General features: G+C 33.2%; 1 non-coding gene across 1 annotated transcript; it reads left to right on the top strand.

Annotated features, from left to right (window-relative positions):
* The first annotated feature begins 2,688 nt into the window (after positions 1-2,688).
* LOC126002566 (small nucleolar RNA SNORA51) lies at positions 2,689-2,821 on the top strand. Its single transcript, XR_007493252.1, has one exon. It is a non-coding gene; the product is annotated as a small nucleolar RNA SNORA51 (small nucleolar RNA).
* Positions 2,822-7,560: the final 4,739 nt, after the last annotated feature.

Below are 7,560 nucleotides of genomic sequence, written 5' to 3'. Positions count from 1 at the left end.
GTGGTCTGCTGAAGCCTCCGGCTCCTCGAGATGCCTTTGCTTCCTAATTGCTGGAAGCCAGAGGTTAAACCAACACCTGCCCACCCCCTGTAGGGATGGGAAACCTGGGTCTCCTTAACCTGCTCCTCGCCGAATCCCACATGCTGGGACCCAAAGCAGGTGGTCCAGGGTAGCCCTGGGGCCCCTGAGGAAGGAGAGATAAGGCTGTGGGGGTCATCAAGGGCTGCCTCTTCCCCTAATCTTGGACCAAAAGCCTACCGCATGGAGCCATGTCATCCCTGTGTTGTCTGCTGAAGTCCAGAGCTTTCATTTCTTATTATGATTTTTGATATATAAGCTTGATTATAGATGACTCCTGGAAACATATGGGTTAGTTTCTCAGGTTATCTGGATATATACCATATAGAAGAGATACATAATATACATACTTTTTTCCTTTTATTTTTTCCTGCTATTTATTTGTTCAGACTCTCTGGATTTTTTACATTTTTTTTTCAACTTGTAACCTCTTTTATCCTGAGAAATTTCACAGGACCCCAAATATATAGGTATGCAGGAACTGGAAAGAGAGAACTTACATGTGTTGCATGCTTGCAGCCTGAGTCAATATCTGGCTTTGCATGATTTCCTATGCCTCATTGGGAGAAACCTCTGAGTGTAATGCTAGGAGTAACCCTTGAGCTCTACTATTCATGGTCTCCAAAAAATAAATGAACAGAATAAAATCAAATAGGTGTACTAATGTAGCACTTACTGATTAAAAATCATCTCTATTTTAAATAAAAAATAAAGACATAATGTAAAATTTCAATATTTTCAGAACTCTACATATTCAGTTTTGTGATACCATGTATGGTTAGAACACACAGTTTACAAATATAAATTATAAGGAACAGAAAGAAGTCCAGATGATTTATTCTGCATCAATAATTTCTATATTATCAAAATCCAATAGACATAACAAACCAACTACTTGTTTTATATAAAGAATACATAACTAATGTGAGTAAAGAACAAAATTTATTCAGTATCTGGCATTAAAGTTTTTAGTGATTACACCATGATGTTTACTGAAAAGAGTAACTTCTTTCTTTTGAAATTATTTATTTTACTAAGGTAATTGATTCATTTCTCATTTGAAGTTAGAAAACCACATAATGATTCTTTCCTTTGTCTGTAGCTCCCTATTTCTTTAATCACAGTGCATTTTGCTTAATATTTCAGAGCTCCTTATCCAGACACTTTAATTTGATTGTTTCCTTTCATATTTGTCTTCACCAGGTGTTTCATGAATGGAGCACATTTCCCACATGATAAAATTAAAGGTCTAATTAATGCCTTTAATGACATTGGTGCACAATTCAGTACCTAATTTTCTGCAGGGGGCATATTTAGGTGTTTAACTAGGTGGAACATTGTGTCAAAGATTTCATTTGCATACAAAGTCCTTCTTATTTCTTTGTAAACACTGTTCAAAACAGAAACAATGAATGCATTTATTCACATTACTTTGTATTCACTTTCCTAGCAAGCAGAAGAGTATAGAAAATAAATACATCTAAGCCACATTTCATCTGGGCAGAAACAAAAATCCTATTAGATGAGGTGTTGAAATATGAGGTCCATTTTTGTAGAGTAGTGAGGATAATACTCAGCATTTGAAAATTGAATGGGAGGGGGACTGAAAATGCACTGTATGAAAAACGAATGCTTTACAAAAGCACATCTGAGATGTAGAGGATCTTAAGAGAAATATGGCACCACATCAAGCACAAAAAGGAAAGTTAAATCACCAGCAGGCAATTGCTGGTAAAGTGCCAGCTAGGAAACAAAACTCATTGATCTATCTTAAAGCACGTCGGATTGGGAATGGGACTATCTATATAAAGGTTGGAAAAATGTTTTTCATCTTATTCTATTTTACCTTCCATTTACTTTGAAACATAAATATTTTGTATACCTTATATATCAGTACTAGTAGAGTATTTTCTTTAGGGATATTAAGAATATTAAAGTGCCATTTTATTTTAGTATCTTCTAAGACATCATTTATCATATATATCCGTAAAGTGTTAGCCCCGTTTGTACTTTCTCACTAGAAAGCTGTAATCCTTATCAGCACATTATTTTTAAAATGTATATCCCTTTATCTATATTTATAAAATTCTAGTTTCAAGAAAATATTACCTAGAACAAAGTACAAAGTTAAACAGGCATCAGATAATTTATTTAAAGGTATTACAATCAAAGACATGAGTTTAGTCGGAACTCAACTACATTGAAACAAGATATAGATATTTGTGTGAGCTAACATTGGATCTCATAGGTCATCTGTTTACGAATAGGCTTAGAGAATTGGAAATGTAGTCTGTTATATATTTTTATTACAAGAAGTTGTTTACAATCATAATAAAGGACCACAAAGTTATTCTCAGATCTTCCCATAGAAATAGAAAATTAAGGCTCTTAAATCTTTCAAATTTGCACCCCAGACTTTGCCTCCTTGTCTTTGAAAGCCTGTCTAGAGTACAGGCCAGTGTGGGGTGGGGAGGAAGGACACTTGGGATATTGGTGATGGGAATGTTGCACTGGTGAAGGGTTTTATGTTATATATATATATACATATATATATATACATATATATATATGTATATATATATAAATCAAAAGAAAAGAAAAGAAAAGAAAAAAGTCCCAATGCTTACCACAGGCTGTGTTCTTTACACTGACTGTATAGAAAGAGGAGGTACAGTAAATGCTCCTCATATACACCTCAGACCAGGCCCTTTGCCTGGTCTGTATTGTGAATGGGAGAAAAAAAAGAAATATTCCTATATTGTGAAATCACTGAAAATCTTCTAAAATTTATTTTTTCAAAGCATCAAAAAAAGAATTTACAAATAATGTGTTCTGAACCACATTTTTAAGAAAAGGTGTATAGTCTAGGTTTTTTTTTTTTTTTTTTTTTTTAACTATAGGTGATAACCCAAAGTGTAGGTCATACTCAAGGGACCATAATTGGTGTGAGGATTAAAACCAGATCAGTTTCATGCAAAGCAAGTTACTACCTGCTATACTATCACTCAGATCTCACCAGTAAAATTTTTTATTTTAAAATTTTTTTACTGAGAAATCTATTTTAAAACTTAATCAAATGCATAAAATAGCACTTCATTAAGTGCTGAAAAAATTATTAACCTCTCCCAATGCTGAAATCTTTCTAAGCTTGAATTTTAGGCCATTGTTTAGTCTGTACCATTTCCTTCTGTCATCGGTCCCCTAACAATGCTGATAGTCAAATTTATTTACTTTATAAAAATTTTTATATTTGATATTTTATTGAGGTAATATGATGTATATTGTTATTGGTGGTGATCTTAATGTGTTAAAATGAATTTTTGAAATATATATATTTCACAATTTTAGAATTATACTGTGGTCACACCAAGACCACTACAAAACGACCATATCATTATTACAGTTTGTCAAGTATTTTAAGCAAACTATGGCATCATTTCTCCAATCAATCATGGATGAAAGACAGGGAGGAACGTAGAAGAGGAATTGGAAAAGTATAAGAAACAGACCATATTCTGAGGAATGTCACATTAGTGAAAAAATGACTACTATTAAAGATCAGAATTTGTAACGTGGTTAGAGTTTTTATACTGTAAACAACCATAGGAAAATGAAGAGAAATGTGAAATATGTGGCTGAGGACTAAAAATGAGGGAAATAAAAGTTGCTTTTTCTCTTTCTTATCCATTGCATAATTTAATGTACCTGCTATGGGATGGTCACTTAAAATCTTTGTTAATACAATTTACTTTTGGTATATATCATTTGTGTGCACTAGACCCTTTGAAAAGTCATTTCTAAATGTAATTAAATCAACCTCAAAATTAAATACAAAAGCTTTACTTTAATATATTTTCTAACTTTTAACATTTGCTTATAATGTTTTAAACTAATTATGACCTAAATATAGATCATTGAGGCAAATTGTTTTTTCTCCTAGAATACACTGACCTATTAGAGACCTTGCCTTTTTGTAGGGATGATTTCTTGTTTACCTTTCAAAAGAAGGTACTGCTATAGGACAATCCTAATTAAGAGGTCTAGAAATGAAAATAATAAACCATTTTCATTAGAAGTAATGACTTGAACTTCTTTGTACAAATTAATATGTTTAGAATTTATCTCCAGAATGACTTATAATTATAGTATGGTCAATATGCATAAACAATAAGAATATACTCACAAGTCTTTTATAAGGTTATGCTGCCTTTATCTTTCCCATGTCATTTAGTGGGAAATTGGGTGGGGATAAAAATAGTAATATGAAATTTAAATTTATGTATCTCATTTGGACTTAGAAAATAAAAAGCAGGGCCGGCGAGTTGGCGCTAGAGGTAAGGTGTCTGCCTTGCAAGCGCTAGCCAAGGAAGGACCACGGTTCCATCCCCCAGAGTCCCATATTGCCCCCCAAGCCAGGGGCAATTTCTGAGCGCTTAGCCAGGAGTAACACCTGAGCATCAAATGGGTGTGGCACAAAAAAAAGGAAAGAAAAATAAAATAAAAAGGACTATAATAATGCAAAAATCTATCTTTTTGTATCTGAAAATTTAATCTGACTTCCTACTAGAGTTCCATGCTTTATTTTGTGGGTATAGAGTAAGCAGTAAAGGTAGAGTCCTAAAATATTATACAATTAAACTTGTGGGATGGTGCTATTCAGGAAGATAGAAATTTTAGGTACAAAATTTGGTGGAAATATCAGACTGAATGTAAATTTTGAAAGATTAATAAGTATAAAATGAGTATCAAAATAGAATCCATCATATTTGAGTGTTATGTGACATGAGGGATTCTTGCAGTTCAAATTTAAAAATAAAGAAATTTATCAAATTTTATTGTTTGTTGTCTGAGATCACTCAGCAAACAAATGGCAGAGCAGAATTGTGCATCCAACAATTTGTATTTTATAGACTAAGTGTTTCTCCCAAATACTTGCTCTTCTTTAGATAGTCCTGGGACAAACAAGTTCCAAGTTGGATCTTAAACAGAAAGTATGCTTAGATATTTCATTTTATGTTGTATTTTGTGAAAATGCATGGAGCTAAAGGAGATTAAAGAAATAGGTTCAGCTTGTTGGCCTAAAGAATATAAAATTTTAATGTGTAAAAATAAACTCAAATGTTTCCCCATAATTTTTTTTGCTTGTCACTTTCTCAATTAAAATATTTTTGAAACAAAATCAAGGTATCTTTGATACCCAACTCATCCAAATTCCAAATTACCCTTTAATATAGTCATGCCACATAAGGGTGTTGTAATCAGTGATAGGCCACATAAGACAGTAGTCACCAAATTTTTATCTCCTGGTAAAATTTTTTCAATTATAACATAATGCCTTTTTATGTATCCAACAGACTTTTACATCTTCTATGTAGAATTCATCACCTCAAAACATAAAATACCCACTAACTCATTTTAATTTGGACAATAAAATGAGCCATCAACACATTTCTCAGAACTTAACTTCACTGTTGTATGACTAGTGACTATATTATCAACTTCTATTCAGGTTTTCATGACACTGCTCCAACACTGTTTGAGAAAATATATGGTTGTTGAGATAGTTTAATGATCAAGGGTATATGTCTTGATTATTCAGCGACCTGAATTTCATTCTGTGCTCATCATGATCCCATCAGGGTACATCATTTGTAGCCCAAGGGTGTCTGAGCATCTTGTTGGCACCTATACTTGTTGATCCAAGCAAGAGGGGTTTCTGAACTCAGGCCAGAAGATCAAATAGGAGCTGTAGTGGCCCAAGGGCTTCCTGAGAATTCCTGCTTGAGGTTCCTATACCACCATCCCCAATAAAAAAAATCATCATCACCTTTGAAATATTGCAAGTTCATTCATGGCTTTTCTTTTTTTTTATTTTTTTTTATTTTTAATTATGAGAACAAGGATGCAAAGAAAGAGGACAAGGTAAAGTTACAGTGGAAGGACAATACATTCATGGCTTTTCTTTATGTGTTACCTACATGCTCAGCTCCACATAAATCTTCAAATTAAAATTCATAAATTTTAAAGGTTTATATATTATATAACTCATCTGTTAACAAGTCCTCTAAATTTATTTCTGTATAAAATTAAAATGATCTAGTAAATGGAACAGGATAATAAAAGTGCAGTTTACATTCTCTAGTATAGGAAGAAAAGTAAACCTAGTGATTGAGATGGTCGAGGTTACCACTTCAGTTTTGGAATCCTTATAAGGATACAATATTTATTAAAGATACAGTATGCACTCCACAAATAGGTACTCTCAATGGGGAGAGTTAAAAACTGGGTTTTTGAGGTGTGGAATCCTTAAGGGGTTGACATGCTTTGGGATTGAGCATAAATAGCACAATTGGAGGTAAAGTTGTATATGTATACAGGACTACTTGCTTGTTCATATATTTATTATATAATTATCACCTAATTATGAAGTTATAGGGCATGTATATGTTGAAAGTGACTAATATGAGTAGGAAGAAGAGAGGTACTTTCCTCGGGAGAGGAGTCTATGTTCTTCCTTTCTTCCCACTATGGCCTTTTGGAGAAATGCATGGGAATATCAGTGCTGATAAAGTCTTCCATGAGTATGTATTCAGTGTAGAAATTTGTGTCCCACTGACTCTATTCAGAAATCATCAGCCTGTGCCTGAGCTTTATTTGATCCTCACAGCATGAAAATTAGTCATAACCATCTGATATCTTGAGGGACCATGAAACTTAGACAAGAGTGAGGAATTGTTTCTCACATGAAAGGAAAAAATGTCTAAATCTGTTTATGTTCATTACAGGTCTTACAGAAAATAATTTCAGGAGATAAAAAATAATAACTCAAATTTTTGCTTTTGATTTTGGTTTCTGGGTTGTGTTTTATGGCACATCTGGCTGTGCCAATGTCTTTTCTTTGTTCTTTTCTCAGGGATTACCATTTGTGTTACTTAGGGGACCATGTGCAATGTTGGGCATTATAATTGTTTGAGTTAGACATGCAATACCCTACACCTTCTGTTACAAACTCTCAGACCCTAGAAAAATAGTTTATTTATATATTATAAGGAGATAAAAAAAAAGAACATGGACTTTTGCAGAGGGGAGAAAGCAAAAAGTACCCATATTTAAAAAAAAGGAATTTTATTTCCTAAATTGAGGAAATTTCCTTCACAAAATTGGTTGTATATGTTTATTTTTCAAACTCTCCCCAATTAGAACATTCTACATAGGTAGTCTCTTGGTAGGATGTTTTTATGGTTAAAGAACATTGAAACTTCATGGCTTTATTATCACCTTTGATTCCTCTGGGGTTCCTCTGTTCTGGAGGGGCTCCATCCAGTCCTTCTTTGGTCTGGTACTGGTATCAGCTGGTCTTTGCAATTTCAGTTTCCGTGTCCATAAATTGAGTCTGGTATATATGCTCTCTTTTGCATATTATAGTGGCAAATATCTTTAACTCAGATCTTGTTTATATTACTTCTATAGAGTTCATTGTCA

The sequence above is a fragment of the Suncus etruscus genome, chromosome 2 (assembly GCF_024139225.1).
Source record: "Suncus etruscus isolate mSunEtr1 chromosome 2, mSunEtr1.pri.cur, whole genome shotgun sequence".
Taxonomy (NCBI): domain Eukaryota; kingdom Metazoa; phylum Chordata; class Mammalia; order Eulipotyphla; family Soricidae; genus Suncus; species Suncus etruscus.
This window is presented reverse-complemented; position numbering and strand designations above follow the sequence as displayed.